The following is a 21,024-nucleotide window of genomic DNA, read 5'->3' on the forward strand; positions in this document are numbered from 1 at the left end:
ATCGATCTAGCCGGTCCATCACCAAACCGGCCTAATCAGTGACCAACTCGACCGATTTGGTAACGAACCAGCCGTCGAACTAGATAATTGACCTAGTCAGTCTAGGCAAGGGTATGGCTCGGTCAACTAGGTCGATTCTGAGTCAGACCGACCTAGTTTTGAAACTATGCTTCAATTGTAGCTCCTTTTTCACTTTTAGCCTTGATCCTCACAAGAGGAATGCTCCTTTTGTCTCCTTGCCTTTAAATTTATACTTTTCCAAGGGGTGTGTCTCTTAGCCTCACTAGCTGACATGAGCCGACTTGACACCTTAAGCTGACAATAACTAAATTAGAATTATAAATGCTTTCCTTAGGTCAAAGCCCACCCACTTTAGGTCCAAAACCCAAACTTGGGTAAAAAGCCCATTAACCAATCCAGAAAGCCTCAAGGGATTTTACAACTGGAAATACCTTCCAAACTACCAATATTTCAACATGGCTAAAGACCAACCTAGTCAAAATTCATGATTGTATTTCTTGGTTTGGTTAAGGCTGATTTGAACAGCCCACTCTTGGGTAAAACACCATAATCTTGAGTTTTGTATATATGCATAGCTCTCATTTGTGATTTCACAAATCTTGTGATCATTCTTTATAAAAGTGATTTGACCAATGGGCACCATAAAATGTTGCACTCTCCTGTGATTAGGTTATTTCTCTTTCTAGCATGCTGCTCTTGGGTTAGTTTTCTCTCTAGCTGGTGCTGCTTTTCTTTCTCTTCACTGTAGATTTAACATTTACTGCTTGGTTCCATTCAATCCTTTCTCACTCCTATGAATTAACCACTGGGACACCACAATCATATATTGAATTTAAAATAGATATGAATGGAACTTAACTACATTCACTTGCAATCTGTTTCTAACCACAGTAATGTATGGTCAATTTTTAACTGAAATTAATTGTGATCAAGAGCAGGGATGTATACAAGTACATATATCCATACCATTTTCAAATTTCTTGGTAACAAGGTGTGTGTATATATATATATATATATATATATATATATACACACACACACTTTAGTATGCACACATGCATACATATAGGAATATGTGCCTATACAAACACAAAATACCGAGGAAAGGAAACCACCAAATTACAAAAAATATTGACACTGTTCTGCTTATAGATTGCAGAACATTCTCAAATTTTAGACTGCATTTTCAAACAGGAAGGACTCGAATAAGTAGTCAATCTCCAGAAATTGGACAAGAGTTCTGCTTGGATGCATTGTTCTTGGGATTCATTCTACTCGTAAGTCTGGTTCCAGTGAGAAAAGGCTTATTCTCGTGCAGATCCCTAAATTTATTTTCACCTGGATTCTATATTTCAGGATCTTTTTGTCGTTCTAAGAGTTGTACCATACGGACTGAATGGTTCGATGCTGCACAAGCCATGTCACAACTTGCCAGAATAAGCTGGGTTATACATTTAGGAATCCACACGAATAAACCCTTAGTTGTCAAAGTGTCTTTAAGATCTCACTTATTCATTTAAACTAAGTTGATAACTTAACTATTATTATTATCACTACGAACAAAATTTATATAATTAAAGCTTACAAGGTCTTGCTTCAATCAGGGCCTAATATGAGCTGCACATGCTTTAAGAAGAAACAGCATTGCCCTCAGGTTGTCCATCTTCCAAAACCCATTTATTAGTTCACATCATTTATATGAAACAGTTATCTAAATTCCTATGATCAAGAGTAAGATCATTTATATTCTCAAGCGGCAAACAGTTGAACTCTGAATAATCCTGTTATCAGCCTCCCTAAGTATCCTTTCATGCAGTATACTTTCAGGAACTTAAAGAGTTAGTTATGTTCCACTCTTTTTTAGCAGGTCTCTAATGATTTTGACAGGGATAGGTGAGGTCGATGCCGTCAAGGAAGATTTGCAAGTTCAAGAAGAGAGGAAGGCAAAAATTCATGCCCAAAAGTGCATGCATGTTCCTCACAAGAAACATTTAAAAACGTGAGGAAAAGGAGGCCAACCCTTGTCAGCATGAGCATTCCCACTAAGATAACAAAGGCCATCTTCTTCCTGTATCATTACCTACTCCTTGTAATATATCTTCTACAAATGCATTCTAGAGAGTTCAGACTTCAGATACAGATCTTGTTGAGTCTGAAAAATAATTACCATGGCATAAGAGAGCCGATTTATCAACCTGGATGCCAAAATAATGTGTTAGATTTAATTTATATGTGTGAAATTTAACTGCAGTTCATTATGATATTTTTCTAACAAAGGTTATATACAACTTTTAACAGCAATCAATTTCAATCAATCATGATCAACTTTGAACTATAGTTAAAGTCAACATGGTCAATATATTTAACGGCAGTTCATTATGATCCATCTCTAAAAAAGTTAAATACAACTTTTAACAGCAGTCGGTTACAATCAATCATGATCGTATTTCAACTATAGTTAATTTCAACATGGTCAATATATAACCATAGTTGATTGACATCAAAGGTCAACAGAAGTAGAAGTGCATGTATATGGATGCCTTTCTTTATGGCATGGTGTATATTCGATATATCTTTACGCATTTATACAAAGATATCTACACACACATACATATATGCCTACATGCGCAACAAATAAAATACATCAATATTTTACACTTAGTACTTATGTATTTACAGAGTTGCCCAGGTTCATGGGTGCATCAAAACATAAACATGCACATCAAAGTTGCATGGAGTCTCTTGTATGGGGACATTCTAGCACCCAGGGCACCAGAAATGTCTAGTACCCCAGGTTCATGGGTGCATCAAAACACACACATGCACATCAAAGTCGCATGGAGTCTCTTGTATGGTAACATTTATAGTACCTGGGTACTAGACATTTCTAAAGATGGGGTACCCGGTACAAACCTCCAAAATAGACTATGCCAAGTGCAGGTATGTACATCAATATTTTACACTTGGGAGTACTAATGTATTACACTGAGTTGACCAAGCTCATGGATGCATCAAAACAAACACACACAAACACATCAAACTTGCAATGAATCTCAGGTATGGAGGTCATCTTTAGTACAGGAACTACCAAGTACAAACCTTGAAAAATAGAGCATACCAAGTGCAGGTGTTTTGTGTGTGTGTGTGCACATGTTAGTTTGTTTCAATTGATTTGACAACATCAGCCAAAGATGCATCCTGATATGAGATCACAGGAGCCATTCCCATCAAGTCCTTTGAGGTTACCATCCACTCATTCGAGCTGCTGGTTAATACCAACATCCATCTAGGACTCTGGGGAAGTGGGTGAAATTCTGCAAGCTTGAAATGAATGCCAACAACAAGACAATGGTGTACGTTACATAAAATTATTGTCGGTTGCAAGAAGATGGTACCTACAACAGAAAACTGCCCACAACTAAAATTTGAATCCCATGGCAGCAAAATGGTGCCCACATAGCAAAATGCAGATACCTACTGCATACAATCAATGTCCACAGCAAGAAGATGATGCCTGCATGGCTAAAAAGGGATGGGCACGGAAAGAAAATGTTGCTCACTGCTTACTGTCCAGAGCAACAAGGAGCCAAAACAGTAAAAACCAAAAAAAAAAAAAAAACTTGCAACAGCAAATAAGCACCCCAAGCTCCAAATTGGGGCCCAAACTACTCACCAAATGACAAACAATGCTGCTGCATTTTTCATCTCCATGGTTGGAAAAAATGATTGTTGGGCTCTATTTTCAAATTATACATGTTCCAAACAAGGTTGAGAGTTAAGAAAATAAAGCATAGACCTTTTTTAACTCAGATCTGTTTACAGCCAGTCACGAGCAGCCTTAGTGGTTGGGATTCATGGTGCTAATGCCACCCACTTGGACTCTGGGGAAGTGGGTGAAATTCTGCAAGCTTGAAATGAATGCCAACAACAAGACAATGGTGTACGTTACATAAAATTATTGTCGGTTGCGAGAAGATGGTACCTACAACAGAAAACTGCCCACAACTAAAATTTGAATCCCATGGAAGCAAAATGGTGCCCACATAGCAAAATGCAGATACCTACTGCATACAATCAATGTCCACAGCAAGAAGATGATGCCTGCATGGCTAAAAAGGGATGGGCACGGAAAGAAAATGTTGCTCACTGCTTACTGTCCAGAGCAACAAGGAGCCAAAACAGTAAAAACCAACAATAAACAACAACAACAACAACAACCAAAGAAAACCAACAAGATAACATAAACCAAAACAAATAAACCAACAAACAAACAAAAAAACAGCAAATAAGCACCCCAAGCTCCAAATTGGGGCCCAAACTACTCACCAAATGACAAACAATGCCGCTGCATTTTTCATCTCCATGGTTGGAAAAAATGATTGTTGGGCTCTATTTTCAAATTATACATGTTCCAAACAAGGTCTATTTTCAAATTATACATGTTCCAAACAAGGTTGAGAGTTAGAAAATAAAGCATAGACCTTTTTTAACTCAGATCTGTTTACAGCCAGTCACAAGCAGCCTTAGTGGTTGGGATTCATGGTGCTAATGCCACTCACCTCAGTTAGAATCATAGGTAACCTTGCTCACTATGGTTTGTGTGCTATCATTAAAGGCCAGGGGGGCTTTCTAGGCAGCAGCGCTATGTGATTCTCGGTGGCAGCAATGGTTTTATGTTCTATTTACCGATTTCCCACTTGATAAATTAAATAAAAAAATAATTTAAAAAAATTAGATATGTATGCATTTGTTGGTTTCCTATTGGGTATGTGCCCAATGAAGGCTTTATTTTCAAGTTATGTATGCCCCAAAGAGTGTAAAGGGTTGAGCAAATAAACCATTGACTTTTTTGCCTTAGAATTTTTTATGTAAGTTTTACTCTACAATTGAGGACACACATCCAGCACTATAGTCCACAAGATATTATTTTAACTGGATATTAGAGAAATAATTCAGTTTTTTTCAAGTCTGTCCAACAAAATACAGCAGGATGCTAGCAGTTGTTGTGAAGACAACATTCTTTTCTTCCAAGGATGAGCACTGGGAATGTGACAGTCTAGACTCTAGAGAAGTCAGAAAACCAATCATACCACAATTTTAGCGGAATAAAATAGGAACATCCCTTGATTTGGTTTGGGGTCATTCGTTGCATCCCTGGGGAGCTTAGGAGATCCGTGTATTTTTCCCAGGTGAAGGATGGGCATCTCTCGAGCAACACCGGGGACAAGGGGCACATCCCCTTTCCAAGTTCATGTAGCCTATTGCAAGGGATGTAAACCCCGCCTATTGAGGTATCATTTACTCATTTCCTTCTTACTTAATAAGGAACTGTCCCCAATTCTGTTAAAGATCAGTAAATATTTGTTCAAACCTAAACTGGGAAATCCATTTAGCCTGATATGGTAGAGTCATTTTTTGACCAGCTAACTAAATTGTTGTGCTTGCTTCCTATGGTTCTAGTTCAGGTATCAAAAAACACATCTTCTCAAACTGAACAACAGAACTCTAGAATGGTACCTTTCCCAGTGAGACACATGCACCTCTTTGTCCAAGTGTGATGGCTCATTAAGTTTCATAATATTGATGCTAATATCATGAATACCAAGGTGCGCTTGGAGATCAACACAAAAATCCTTTGGGCCTTGTTAACCCTCAGATTTGAGCCAGCTCACATTGGGCTGGCATTCAGAGTCGACTTTCAGAGTTTGCTGCTTCCACACAGGTCAAAGCCAGCTTTCGTAGAGATCAGATGGAGTTTCCAATGATTTTCAGCCATTTTCATAGTCAAAGATATTTGACAGCCACTTTCATCAGTTCTGGAAGACACTACTATTTTTAGCAGCTAGAGTTCAAAGGCTTTAATGTCAAAGGTACGAGCTCATGATTCTGATGAGCTATTTTGGTGCAACATGCAAGACATTGATATTTTTAGTAGTTGAGGTTCTAAGGCTCACATGGAGATTCTAAGTGTTAGAAAATCAGAAAGACAGAAAGATTTTCTTATATAGACAATTACTTGTGATTCTTTTATCTTTATGTTCTTCTTTTATCTTTATGTTCTTCTTTTATCTTTTAGTTCATCAAGCAATTACCAAAACAATAACACAAGGACAACAGATGTAGGCAAATAGCCAGGGCAAAACCCCTATCTAGGGGAAAACCCAGTCAACAATTCTTCCTTCAATAGTTTCTCAAGATAATCCAAGACTTTTGACCTAGACAAAGACTTCCTCCACACCAAGTCAGCCCTCAATCCTTCTTGCAGATGATAACCCTTCAAAATCAACTTTGACCTAGTAGCAACTTCGACCCAATAGCAGCAGCAGCTTTGACCCAGTAGCAGTAGCAGCAGCAGCAGCTTCGACTAGACAAAGACACCTTCGATCTCCCTAGATACTCCTCAGAAGTGAGAGAGAGATTCGCTCTTGGTGTCTTCTATCTTCCTTCAAAATCTCGCACTCCTCTCCATACATCTTCCATCTCTTTTCCAACTTCGCACTTCCCAGCTTCCAGCTTCAAGATATTGAACTATGCAAGAGAGAGTGAATCACTCCAAATGAATTCAAACTGCCTTGTATATATAGCCTTCTAGTGAGGTCGAATTACCCTTCATGAGGCCGACTTGGTGTGGAGGAGACTAAATTCATTTTTTACTCAAAAAAAATAAATTAATTAAATATAACCAAAAAAAGAAAACATGATTCAAAAGCCCAAGAAGGGTCCTTTTTAATGGACAATGACTCTAATGACTCAGAATATATCCTAGAAGTCCTCAATGGGGACTTTGACCCAAGCATGAAAACCATGCTTCAATAAGTCATTATAATAATAATAAAAATATTTTCTTCATTCTTTTGATAAGTACATTTCATTGCGACTCAAATACATTCATGAAAACCAAACCTAGTTACATATTTCAACACTAAGCACATATCCAAATCATGGTATTCAAAACCGGCCAGTTTGAAGGTTGATTTGTGGGCTAAAATTTCCTATTAACCGGCCATAAACCAGTTGGTTTATGATAGACCCAGCCAGTTTTCCCATAAACCAGCCAGTTCATTACCAGCTCGAGCGTGAACCCCACGTGAGTTGTTTTTTGGATTTTCTAAGCAGTTTTGAGGGAAGCTAGGGGCTATTTCCCTCCAAAATAGCCCCTCAAAGCCTTTAAAATGATGTCTCCCCTCTCATTTGCCTCTTACATCTCAACCCTAGCAATGCTGGTAATCAATAATAATGTTAAATTCTTAAAGAAAAGTGACATTTCATCATTTTAACTAACTTTTTAACATTACCATGAAATGACCCGGGATGTTTGAGAGTGGTTTCAAGCTAACTGGATTTCATATGGAGAAACCAGATTTTTAGATATCACTCAAAATCTAGCAGACTTAATGGTTTTCAAGATTTCAAAATTTAGGGGATTGCAATGTTTCCAATTGAATCTGTCATGCGTGAGGGTATGAGATTGGCATTTGATCAAGAGCATGAAGCCCTTTAAGTACCTTGATGTTGGTGGCATTGATTGTTGAACTTCGTTGATGTTGGTGGTATTGCTTGTTGAACTCCTCTACCATGGCCTTAAGAAAAATGTACCCTTCAACCACAGGGAAATCATTGGTTAGGCATGCTAAGCTTTTTCCACCATATTATAAAGTTGAGAAGATGAACCCTTCACTCAAACCAAAATCATTGGTTAGGCATGTTAAACTTTTCAAGTTCTACCATATTATAAGGTTGAGGCTTTGAGCAATCCAAGTTTGAAGACTTTGAGCTAAATGATGTTTATGCACCTCTTGTTGATGATCATATTTCTAGTAGTGTAGAATCAATGATGAGTTGCATGAGTTATCATATTCCATGGCCACAGATGATAGTTTCAACTTTCAGCCTTGTGAAGACTTCTCATGTTGAGATATACCAATCTTGCAACTTGATCGTCCTTTACAAAGCCACCTATCACAACACATTATGATCTTCAGACTTTAGTGTCAATCTATATTTCAGTGCAACTACTCAGGAGTTCTAACATGCTAAACAGGAGGAGAAATCTTGTGATCCCATCATCATCCTAGGATTTTTTGAACAAACCCTAGTTCAAATTCTGATGCTAACTAGGGTTCACAAACCCTAGATTCTTCAAATAGGAAATCCTTCATTCAAAATAACATTCAAATATTGAACCTTTTGAAATCAAAGGTCGTTGCTATTACAATTCATATGACTTTAAGAGCTTATGTCACAGACTTCATTCTTCATATATCTCAGATTTTCATATTTCAATCTTTACTTCAACAGAACAACTTTCACAGGAGCTCATAATTTAAATAATACATGCCAGTTAGACAGGTCAGCTCTGGCTTGTTGTAACTGTTCTTACACTTATATACATAAAATACATACTATTCAAGGCTTCCACTGGACCTTGTCAGGAATATGCCTTTGGTATTTACATTTCTCACCAATCCACTGTAATGGCTTAGACAAACTATTCCACAACAAACTCGAATCATATGAAGAGAAAAGGGAATCCAGAATAGGCTGCATGATCACTGAAACTCGACCTAATTAGGCTCATAATCTCAATGTAAAGGATTCAGGTTCCGTGTTTTGACCAAAAGATCAAACAAAGAACTTGAATTGGGTTTAGAATCAATACCACATACCTCGAATCATAACCACAAAGCTCCAGATCATTGCCACAAACCTCGGATAGGACTCGAATCAATGCCACATGGATCAATGAAACAGGCCTCAGATACATATACGACAGACTTCGTCCAACCACAGATGATCAGATTTCCCTTTAGATCTCAGTGCAAGGATTTTCATATCAAGGGGCAGTGAGAAATTTGGCCTATCATCCTAGAGAGATTCGGCCTTATCATGGGCTTCAACTACTCTTCAATGCCCCCCCTTCCCCTCCCAGCTTTGATACCATGTTGGTTTTTACAAGGGAAATGCTAGAACATTTTCTTATACAGATAATAGCTTCAAATAATCATAACAACATTAGATCTCATGTAACATTTTTACTTCATCAAGCAATATAAGAAAAATTCATTCATTCATGAAGCATGATAGAACAATAGAGAAATAACCAAGAAACCATGAGACAAGAGATAGAAATTAGGCCTGAGGCCAGGGCAAAACCCACAAGGGGAAAACCCAGAAATTCTTCCTTGTGAGGGAGAGAGTTCAAGATTTAATAATACATCTAACGCCATCAAGATAATAACCAAAGTAATACCAAAGAAGAAGTTGAAATGCCAAGCCTTCTTCCTGAAATTTCGGCCCCCTTCTTTCCCCTTTTCTTTGTTGGAACAGAGCTCATGTGAAGATAGATCGATGATATGTACAAATGAGGGGAGGTCTCCTGTATATAGACTTTTGAGAAGGTCAAATGGGTGCTTTTTGGGGCCTAGCCGACCTGAAATAGAATGAGGCCAACTTTGAAATATTTTGGAGGGAAATTATAAATTCAAATTATTAAATTCTTCACATGATGACAAAACCGACCATGGCTACAATTTTCAACATCAAATTCCCTTAGATCCGAGTGCAGTAGTTACATAAGGGTCAAGGCTGAGTACAGTGACCACAGGCTGAGATAGAAGGGTCCGAGTTGGAGTTAGAAGACCACAGGAGTCTGTTTCAAGGGAAAGATGCCTCAGGAAGGAAGTAGCACAGTACTGAAATTCCTCAAGCCTAAGCAGAGGTCAAGAAAGGGGTAATTGGCTATCATTTTGCTATAGATGGTTGCAAAGAAGTTATGTTGAAGTTTTTCCATCAAGGAGGAGTGGACAGTGTTGGTTTGAGGGCTAATATATAATCAACTTGATGAGCTACATGACTGTGAGAAGTTGAGCTGATTAGGGTTGATATATGCAGTGTTTCTTGAACGACAAAGAGCATTTGAGCAATTGATATGCAGAGGTTTTGGTGAAGCAAATTCTCTGAGTAAAGGAGGCAAAGGACCTACCAGGTGTCAAGGCAAAGTGGACTAAAAGGATTGTTGTACAAGGGCATCTTCAACAAGTTAAGTTTTATTCTTGGTCTTTTGGGCAGATTGGCAGTCAAAGGTTGTTGACTTCAAGCCCTAGTGTACACTGTGTATACTAGTGTCCTATATCAGGGCTTTGTAAAGGCCATGGGGCCATGATCCCTGGTATGGGATCCCTCCATCTGTTTTGTAAACTATCACTATGCTCGATATAAACGGTGGCTTGATATCTTGGCACACGCATTCTCTGAGGCTCATTTTCTGAAGTGCCTCACTTATGCAGTGACTCGCTTCTAAAGATTCATTTCCACTATGGCTCGCTTATTTATTACAGTAGTTTGAATTACTCTTATCTATGGCTCATGTTATGGTTCATATTATTTCTATGTGGGTTCACATTTATATTACATTTTTCAAGTGGCTCACATTTGGTATAAGTTTGCATTCACTATATGGTTCATATAAGTTACTTATCTATCTATATGGCTCAGTAATCTGCATAACTATCTCAAATGATCGTGAAAACATGATATAGCAGTGACCTTGTTATGTGGCAAAGTATAACAATAACCTTCGAATAACAGTGACCTTAGTGCACACACGTTGATACTCTCGATGAATGACATGTCAGTGACCTTCATGGATGTATAGCAGTAACCCTATACATATTAGTGACATTGTTGTGATATGACAGTAACCTTGTTGATAGTATGATGATAGCGACCTTGCTCTTATATGATGGCAGTGACTTTGCTCCTATATGATGACAATATGATGACAATGACCATGTTTTTAGTACATGAAGACAGTAACCCTTGATGGCAATATATCTTTGATGATGACACTTGATAGTGATGGCACCTACTCTTATGACTCTTGACAGAGATGATTCTTGATAACATTTGAGGACATTTGACAGTATTGATTCATGACAATGATGATCTCTGATGGTGATGACACTTATTCCTATAACAAGAATGTTACTTCTTGTGGCAATGATGGCAGTATCTCTATAGAGATTAGATCGTTAAGTTCACAAGCGTAGTTGTGAACTAACTTGAGTTGGCCCTAGGAGGAAAACGTAGTTGTGAACTGACTTAGGTTGGCCCTAGGAGGCAAACGTAGTTGTGAACTGACTTAAGTTGGTCCTAGGAGGCCCGATGTGATTGATTTATCTCATTCGTACTATAGTTTGTATCTCAGTTGAACATTTGATGAATATCTAATAGAAGAAGAATCTGGTTAGGCTCCCCCCCTTTTGGGGTTTTGCCCTGATCTCTGACCTAAATCATCGTGTCTCTATTTGTGCATGTTTTTCTTCTGTTGTTCTTTATTGTTTCGCTGCATTATTGATGTTATTGTTCTCTCTACATAATTGCTATGAACTGACTTAGGTTGGCCCTAGGGGGCAAACGTAGTTGTGAATTGACTTAAGTTGGTCCTAGGAGGCCCGATGTGATTGATTTATCTCATTCGTACTATATTTTGTATCTCAGCTGAACATTTGATGAATATCTAATAGAAGAAGAATCTGGTTAGGCTCCCCCCCTTTTGGGGTTTTGCCCTGATCTCTGACCTAAATCATGGTGTCTCTATTTGTGCATGTTTTTCTTCTGTTGTTCTTTATTGTTTCGCTGCATTATTGATGTTATTGTTCTCTCTACATAATTGCTAATAATGATATGATGTAATGGCTGAATGTAAAGTGTAAATGATGAAAAGTTTTGAAAGTGCAATTATCTAAGTAGAGAACAATCAAGTCATAAAAATTAACAAGAACTTAGCCTTATGAGGACATTCACAAATAATCAAAAGTTATGCCCTATAAACTCCCATTTAGCTACTAGCTTCATTTCTCTTCAACCCATTATCAATTCTCAATTGGAGATGACAGGAATATTTATAGGAAATAATGTCCAAATCCATTCAACAAAAAATAGGTAGGATCAACTATTGCTCTATTTGTTATAGCAAATCCTTTTAGGATTCAATAAATGCAATTTGTGTCATGAGGGAACCTTGGTGAAAGTTCAGCAGTTTGTCGATGTGTCAGTGTTGCTGCAAATTTAGAGTTTCAAGTTTTTTTATTGTTGGGCTTGTTTGGTTGATTTGCTTTGTGCCATTTTTTAGATCTAGTGGTGTTTGTTACACAGATCCTAATTAAAACAAGCACATTGTTGAGTTCAATGTTGGTACAATGGGAAATCTTCCCAACCCTGGCATGGATGGTCAAAAAGGGTGGATACAATTCATTCTCTTGATTTGGGATTTGTCGCCTTTGCAAAGACAAATGTTAATTCCCTGAAGGAAAGAGGATTGATTGGTAAAATCACCAAATTTTGACCCAATTATAGCTTTGTTTTAGAACGAGGGAGCCTATTAGTACTTTATACTGTGGAAACAATTATTTTTTCTTTTGTTTTGAAAGCAAGGAGCACATGGATCTAATTTACAAATTTGGGCCCTAATCATGGGCTCCACAGGAATGTTTCTAGTTCACTAGACTTTGGATTTTAATCCTTCCATGGAAATCTCTTATGCACCTATCTGGAATAGATTGTCGTATCTTCCCTCATTTTGAAACAATAATGGTGTTTTCAAAGCCATCGGTGACAAATTGGGCCGCTACATTTCTAGTTCTAAGGGCAAGGACAAAACTTCTCGTGTCAGAATTTGTGTTGAAATGGATTTTGCAAAAGAACTCCTGAGGCAATTTAGTTTGACTTGGGGGGCTAGTCCCACGTTCAAGCTCTAGATTGTGAGCAAGTTCCTTTTAAATGCATTTTTTGCCATGAGTATGGGCACTTTGCAAAACATTGTCCAAAAGCTATAGCACCTTAGTCTCCTTCTATACCTCCAACTTCTCAAACTAGTTTCAAGGAAGCACAAGAATCATTCATTTAAGAGGCCTCATTCTAGCAAGTATGAATCTAATCAGCATCCTCCCTCCAGTAATAGATATGAAGCTTAGAAGTCCTCAAATGCAAAATCACAATTGAAGAAGATCAACCAGATCAAGATCAAATGGCTTGGCTTCAGAGAACATTTGTTCTCATGTTGAGGAAGTACCTAGTTCTAAGGCTATTGAAATAGCTCACCTTCAAATAAAATGGAAGAAGAGGCCAATTCAAAGGAAGAGAATGAGGTCAATCTCTGATGTTCTTCTCCTTCATATTCAAAAGTTTTACAAAGCAATCAACAACCAACCCCTCCATTAACAAGAAATAGAAAGATCAAAGCAAGAAATCTTGAAAATATAGTGCCCATCATTCTTTAGCCTCCTGTGATTCTAGTGGGGGGGTGAGTTTTGATTAAATATTAGAAAATGTTTTATTTGTGTACCACTTGTGCAAACAATTTGTAAGAGTCTACTCTTGTTCCCGAGAAGCAATAGGCTCAAGTTTAATAAAGTCTAGTTTTGGATCACCCAACTTCTTCTTTTTTCGAGAGGGATCGTTTTTTTGCCCCCCCCCCTTCTTTCTATAATTATGGAAAAGTTTATCCTTGAAGTATTCATCTCATTGTACTTTAGCTACATGTTCTAGCTACAAATTTTACCTTAGTACAAATTTATTGTTCTAGTTAAAATTTATTGTTCTAGTTAAAAAAGGTGAGGAGGGAAAGACCAAGCACGTCATTATACGAGATTTGATTGATGATATATTGTTAATTTTAGGCAACAATGGTATGTTATATCCTTTAGAGCAATTTTACTTCAATTTCTTTATTAGCCCAGTATTAATAGTCAGATTAGCAATCACATCAACATGATAGTAAAATGCAGATAGAACATAAACATAAACAGTAGAAGACAAGCCAAGACAAGAGGACACAAGATGTGGCACTAGCCAGGGACAAACCCCAATGTGGGGAAACCCTTGATCAAATCTTCTTTTAGTCTTCAATAGTTTAGCAAAGAGAGATAGTACAATTTACAAATCTGATAATTTATAACAACAGCAAAAGAGCCCTAACCAAAAAAGTCAACGTTGGTCAAAAGAGAAAATTTGACCCTCAACAAATCGGTCAACTTCAATCAACTTCGGCGTCCAAACATCGAGATAAAACAACCCTCAAAACAGTCAAATTCAGCCCAATCAAAGTCTGGTCAAACAACCCACCTACAGTTAGCCCTAGCTGCAGTCAACATTGGTCAACAGTCAACATTTAGCCTTGATTTTTGTGCCTAGAAATGCAGTCTACCCGAACAAAGATAGCCCTCACAAAAACACAGTCAAAGGAGGTCAACGAATGCTAGTCAACGCTTGGTCAAACTGTCTAGAAATTCGGTCTCCTGAAATTTCGGCCTCCTGAAAGTTCAGATGTGTGGAGAGAGAGAGAGAGAGGCCCAAAAATCTGTACCCAATCAATCAGGAGAGAGAGAAGTGTGAAGATAGTGTATCCAAATGAGGCTAAGGCTTCATGTATTTATACCAAACGTTGAGGATGAATACACGTGATTGTTGGGCTTCTGAGCCTACATAAGTTTACTAGTCGACCTTGACAATTTGTCCATAATCAAAATAAATTTGTAACTTCATTTGTACATGTTGGAATCGGATGATCTTTAGATCAATCCTACACCTCTTGGAGAGAGGAATCCAAGAAATATCAGTTGTCATAAATAAGGTGACCCACGTGGAGTTTGGCCCTAGCTGCCAATTTTAACACTCCCTCTCAACTAGGGAGAACTCCCTCTGTTTTAATTTTAGGTATGTTCTATGCTTAGAGCAATTTATTTCAATTTTCACAGTTAGCTCAATATCTTTTCCAGATTAGCAATCACATCAGCATTAAAGTAAATTGCAGATAGAACATAAACATAGATCAAAGAAGACAAGCCAAGACAAGAGGACACAAGATGTGGCGCTAGCCAAGGACAAACCCCAATGTGGGGAAACCCTTGATCAATTCTTCTTATATGTTCTTCAATAGTTTAGCGGAAAGAGAGAGATAGTACAATTACAACTGAAGTCAACACTTTGACTTATATAAATAAGAGCATAGATCATCTCTAGTAAGATGATACATGTGATCGTTGAACTCAGTTGAAGACATGTTGCTTCAACTGATTCTCCAAGGTGACTCCTTCACCTATCATTGTGTTGCACCTTGTCATCATGTTGCACCTCACCATGTTACACTTCGTCATCATGTTGCACCTCACTGTGCTACACCATGTTGCACCCATCATCATTATGCTGGACCTCATGACCATGTTGCACACATCATACTATTGCACCTTATGTTGCCACTATTGTCCCATGTGTCATTGTTGCACCATGCTGCCACAGTTGTCCCATGTGCCATAGTTGCACCATGCTAGCCACTGTTGTCCCATGTGGCATATCGTTGTCCCACTGTTAGTGACATTGCCATTCCATGTTTGGCATACTATTGTACGTTGCTGTCATACATGTTGTCCCAATGTTCACACATGTTGTCCCAATGTTTAGCATTGTTGTACCTTGCTGTCACACATGTTGTCCCAATGTTCAGACATGTTGCCCCAATGTTTAGCACTGTTGTACCTTGTTGTCCCAATGTTCACATGTTGTCCCAATGTTTAGCATTGTTGTACCTTGTTGCCACACATGCTATCCCAATGTTTAGCATGTTGTACCTGTGATTTCTTGTTGTCCCATTAACCTACAGCAACCCAACAATCATGCCTAAAACATACTTTGAACATGGCTACCTTTCTAGGAAGGGAGGAGACCCTACGCTGCAATTTCTGGGCAGTCTAGCCCTCACCAACAACTTCGGCCTTCCTCCTTTTGCTGCGGCCAAACAGTCCCTGAATTCTTCATTGGTCTTGCCTCTCTTGCTGCGGCCCAAAACAAACTTATTCTTCTTTCCAACGAGCTGCTCTCCAAGGTATGTGTTGCACTTGATTGGATTGCGTCTAGGGCATCCTTAGGCCTGCGGCTAGGGCTTCCTTAGGTCAGCATTAGGGCAGCGTGGAGTTTCCTTCCATGGCTTCGTTGGGTTGTCTTCTTTGTTGTGGCTAGGGCAGCCTCCTTTCCTCCAACGTCTTAGGGCTACTTCCTCCTAGATTTCTCTCACACTAAAACCCAAGACAAGTGGAGAGAAATCAAGAGAGAAGTGTGTGTGAAATGACTCTCAAGTCATCTCCTTTTATACTAAAACGTTGAGCACATGTGGGGTTTATTTGGTTGTTGGCCGACCTTGAAAAATTGTCTTACAACACAAATAAATTCGTAACTCCATGAATACTTATCGGAATCGGATGATCTTTAGATCAATCGTACACCGCTCGATGAGAGGGATCCAAGAAAAATATCAGCTGCCATAAATAAGATGACCCACATGGAGTTTGGCCCTAGTTGCCAATTTTAACAATCTATCAATTTGTACTATCTTTGCCATCAGTGCACTGCTCTACTGAACTATGAAGAAAAAGAAGTGAATGAGAATGTATCATACTAAGTTGCAGGAAATGTTGCCCAAGGGTCCGTTTCTGGCCGGAAACAAAACGAAAACGAGGAAACTCGTACCGTATGGCATGGAAACTCGTTTTCGGTCGTACTGGCCCGTTTCACGCTGGGGAAACGTGGCCAGTACGACCGGAAACGAGTTTCCAGGCCATATGGTGGAGTTTCCAGTTAACACTTAACGTTTTCTTTTATTTTATTTTTTATTTTTTCACTTCTAATTTTTTATTGGGTGACTAAAATATCTTTTGGATGCTTCTAGATGCCTCTCTCAAGTTATAAAAAAGATGATTTTTTGAGTGGGGTAGCCTAATGTTCAAGCCTATGGCCCTAGTGTTGATATGCAGTTCATGGTAATGTTAAATTCTTAAAGTAAAAGTGACATTCTCCTTTATCTTTCATTTTCATCCTTTTACTTAAATTTTTAACATTACTTAAATTTTTTATTGGGTGACTAAAATATCTTCTGGATGCTTCTAGACGCCTCTCTCAAGTTATAAAAAAGATGTTTTTTTGAGTGGAGTGGCCTAATGTTCAAGCCTATGGCCCTAGTGTTGATATGCAGTTCATGGTAATGTTAAATTCTTAAAGTAAAAGGATGAAAATGAAAGATAAAGGAGAATGTCACTTTTACTTAAATTTTTAACATTACCATGAAATGACTCAGGATGTTTGAGAGTGGTTTCGCCCTCATTGGATTTCATATGGAGAAAGTAGATTTTAAATCTCACTCAAAATACAGCAGACTTATCTATTTTTTAGGATTTCAAGATTGGGGGGATTGCAATGTTTCCATTGGATTTTGTCATGTACTAGGGTATGGAACTTGTATTTAATCAAGAGAACCAAGCCCTCTATGCAGGGGAGACTCCCAATAATCAAGAGCACCTAGGGTACTAGGGTATGGAACTTGTATTTAATCAAGAGCACTAAGGTCATTCGACTATGTAGGAGGAGACTCCCAATCAAGCACGAGACAAGAAATTAGAAATTTCTCATGGCTGATTTTGGATATTGTTATTTTCATTATGTGATCATTCATGAGTAAATGTGATGTAAATTTAGAGACTTATAGTTTATGCATTGACAATTGACAATTTAATCATAATGTAATAAATTAGAATGTATCATGTATGCTTTATGATTGCACATATTTCTTAAATGTCATTTTATATATATATATATATATATATATATATATATATATATATATATATATATATATTGCATTTCCTCGTTTCCAAAATTTGGGGGGGGGCACGTTTGGTACCCTTTCTCGTTTCTGAAACTCGTACTCGTTTCCCCATATCGTGCAACTTACGTATCATACCATTCTCTACTAACCCGAAGTCAGTCCCAAATAAAAGAGTGTCTCATACCACTCTTACTGACTCGAAATCAGTTCCAATCAAAAGAGTGTCTCATACCACTCTTATTGACCCGAAGTCAGTTCCCACTGATCCCAGATCAATATCTGTCATCCTAGCAATAGGGAGTACGGTAGTACACGATACGTCCATTGGTAGTACTATGGTCCCTATCCTCATTTCCCTACTCATTGGTCAGATGAGAGGTACTTCCCATGAGTCCCTGACTACATGGGTAGGATGTCTCAGCAGGAGAAGGATGAACCACTCATCCTGCCTACATGTCGCCAAGGGGTATCATAGGGGAACGCTAAACCACTCACCCTGTACACAGCAAACCACTGGGGGAAGGCTGAACCACTCACCCTATGGTTGCTCATCGCTCCAAGAAGTACCCCAAGCCCCCCAGAGCTCCCAGAGCTCAATGTCCATCTCATACGGGACCCTCAACAGAGGGTCTCTCCACGACTCCAAGTCGTTCTCGGAAGGCCAAGAACATGACCTTCTCCAAGGGCTTCATCAGAATATCGGCAACTTGCTCATCAGTCCTAATGTGATGGAGCCTTATTGCTCCTCGTTATACCATATCCCGGATAAAGTGGTACCTAATGTCTATATGCTTGGAGAAATCATGAAACACAGGATTCTCTGATAATCGAATCCCACTCTGGTTGTCGCAAAGGATCACAGTGCTATCCAACACATGTCTCTGATATTCGGCCTCGGCGGTGCTCAAGGCAACCGATTTCTACTCACTGCTCATCCAGGATATCGAAGTAGAACCCAAAGAAAAACAACATCCATAAGTGCTCTTGCGATCCACCACACTGCCAGCCCAATCAGCATCAAAATAACCATGCAGACTCACATCTCTAGCAGTGTATCTCAGTCCATGAGTGATTGTGCCCCGAAGATATCTCAGAAGATTCTTGGCACCAATCCAATGTATATGATGAGGCTCAACCATATATTGGCTCAATGTGTTAAATGCAAAACACATGTCCAAACGGGAGTTCACCAAGAACATCAGTGCTCCTATGAGTTGACGATACTCAGAAGCATTTCCCAATTCAAGTCCGACAACACTACCACATAACTTCTTAAAGTTAAGTTCCATCGGAGTAGTTACCGGCTTGCAGTTCACCATCCCAAATCTTTCCAATATCTTCACAACATATTTTCCTTGAGAGAGGAAAATTTCACCTGGCTTTTGCCAGACCTCCAACCCTAGGAAATAATGCATCAGTCCTAGGTCCTTCATCTCAAATTCAAAAGCCAACTCCCTCTTACATTTGTGAATGAGAGGGTCTGCACTTCCATCAACTCCATGCTTGATTTTATAGAACCACTTAGGATAGGAAGGTTGTTGATCTTCCTGAGGGCCATATCTTCGTCAAAGGTGACATCATGACTTATCTCAACTTCCTTTTCACCAGCCACATAAATTCTATATCCCTTATAATTTTCACTATATCCCACAAAGATTCCTTTCTTCCGAGATGCACCCAATTTGCTTCTTTTCTCTTTTGGCACATGAAAATATATGTGACTTCCAAAAATTCTAAAATGATAGACATCGGGTTTCTTGCCATTGAACATTTCTTTGGGAGTCTTGGAATCCAATGCTTGATGAGGGCATCAGTTTTGAACATACATGGCGGTATTTGCAGCTTGAACCCATAGGAACTTCGGAAGGCCTTGATCATGAAGCATGGCACGAATTGCTTCTACAATAAAGCGATTCTTCCTTTCAGCCATACCATTCTGCTAAGGAGTGTATGGCATTGTAGTCCCCCTCTTAATGCCAGCTTCTTTGCAATAATCTTGGAATTCATTGGATTCGCACTCGATCCCATTATCAGTCCTCAATATCTTGATTTTCTTCTCGGATTGGTTTTTGATCAAGCCTTTGAAGTGTAGGAACCAGGTGAACACTTCATCCTTCTTCTTCAAGAAGTAGATCCAGGTCTTGCTAGAATAATCATCTGTAAAGGTGAGATAATACAAGTATCCTCCCAAAGAGTTTACAGGTATCATACCAGATATGTCGGAGTGGATCAATTGCAACATATTTGTGGTCTTGCATCAAGTAGGGCCTTATAATGAAGATGGGCAAACCTTCGGTGCCATAGTTAGATGTGTCGCAAGGCATGACTCCCAATAGACTTCCTCCAACTTGATATAAAGTGTTAACCCTAAACCCAAGAGTAAAAGCATCTTTAAAATTTCTATTTCAAACACATACCTTTCCATCGATGAATGCCACCTTGAATCCTTTGTCCTCCATGGCTGAAATGGACACCAGGTTCTTCTTGAGAAGAAGTACATATAGTACTTCTTGCAAATGAATAGTTTTACCTTGATTCAATTGAAGGGTAACATTACCTACTCCCTTCACGAGATAGGTGACATCGTCTCCAAGGATGATCTCCAAGTTTGTCTCATTTTCTATCAGATTAGAGAGAGCTTCCTTGTATCCGATGAAGTGCCTTGAGGCACCACTATCAATCAGCCAATTTTCCAAAGTGTCTGAAGGAGAGGCAGTGGAGAGGGCCGCTATAATATAGTACAATTTTTGCTTATTATTAACAACATTTGATTCTTCATACCTAGAGTTCCTTGATTTCTTGGAGGGTCAACCATTTCCTTGATGTCCCGCATTGCTTTTTCCTTTGCCATTGGACCTGCCATTCCTTTGATCATTGTTGTTGAAGTTGCCCCTAGAATGATTGTGATCATCATCATGCGATGTGTCCCTTCTATTTGGACACTCCCTTGCATAGTGGCAAAACTTATTACAAACAAAGCACCTGCCCTTCCTTCCTTCCTTAGATCCAGGCTTTCCATGGAAATGGCCTTTAGACCCTGCATTATTTCTCCTTTTGGCATGAGCGGAGAATGCAGTGGAGTAGATTATATTAGAAGGCATTTCTTGCTCCACCATTCTTGTTTCTTCTTGAATGCATCTCTACATTACTTCTTCAAACCCTAGAATTCATTCATTGTTGAGTATAGAGGTTCTAAATATATACCACTCAGGTGGGAGTCCTCCAAGGGTGGTGAGAGTAAGTTCCCTATCAGGAATGACTTCTCCAATCGAGAGTAGATCATTCTTGATCTCAGTAATCCTCAAGAAATAGGATTGAATCCCTCATCCTTCCCTTCTTAATATCCTTCA

At 38.8% G+C, this 21,024-nt stretch overlaps 1 long non-coding RNA gene across 1 annotated transcript in view; it reads right to left on the bottom strand.

Moving 5' to 3' along the window:
* Positions 1–1,920: 1,920 nt before the first annotated feature.
* LOC149216016 (uncharacterized) overlaps positions 1,921–21,024 on the bottom strand; it is a 35,665-nt gene continuing 16,561 nt past the window's right edge. Inside the window, exon 2 of the long non-coding RNA XR_016251056.1 lies at positions 1,921–2,216. This is a non-coding gene — a long non-coding RNA (uncharacterized LOC149216016). The remainder of the gene's footprint in view (positions 2,217–21,024) is intronic.

The sequence above is a fragment of the Pinus tabuliformis genome, chromosome 1_1, assembly GCF_031772625.1.
Source record: "Pinus tabuliformis cultivar Carrire ecotype Pingquan chromosome 1_1, CPIR1, whole genome shotgun sequence".
NCBI classification, from domain to species: Eukaryota; Viridiplantae; Streptophyta; class Pinopsida; order Pinales; family Pinaceae; genus Pinus; species Pinus tabuliformis.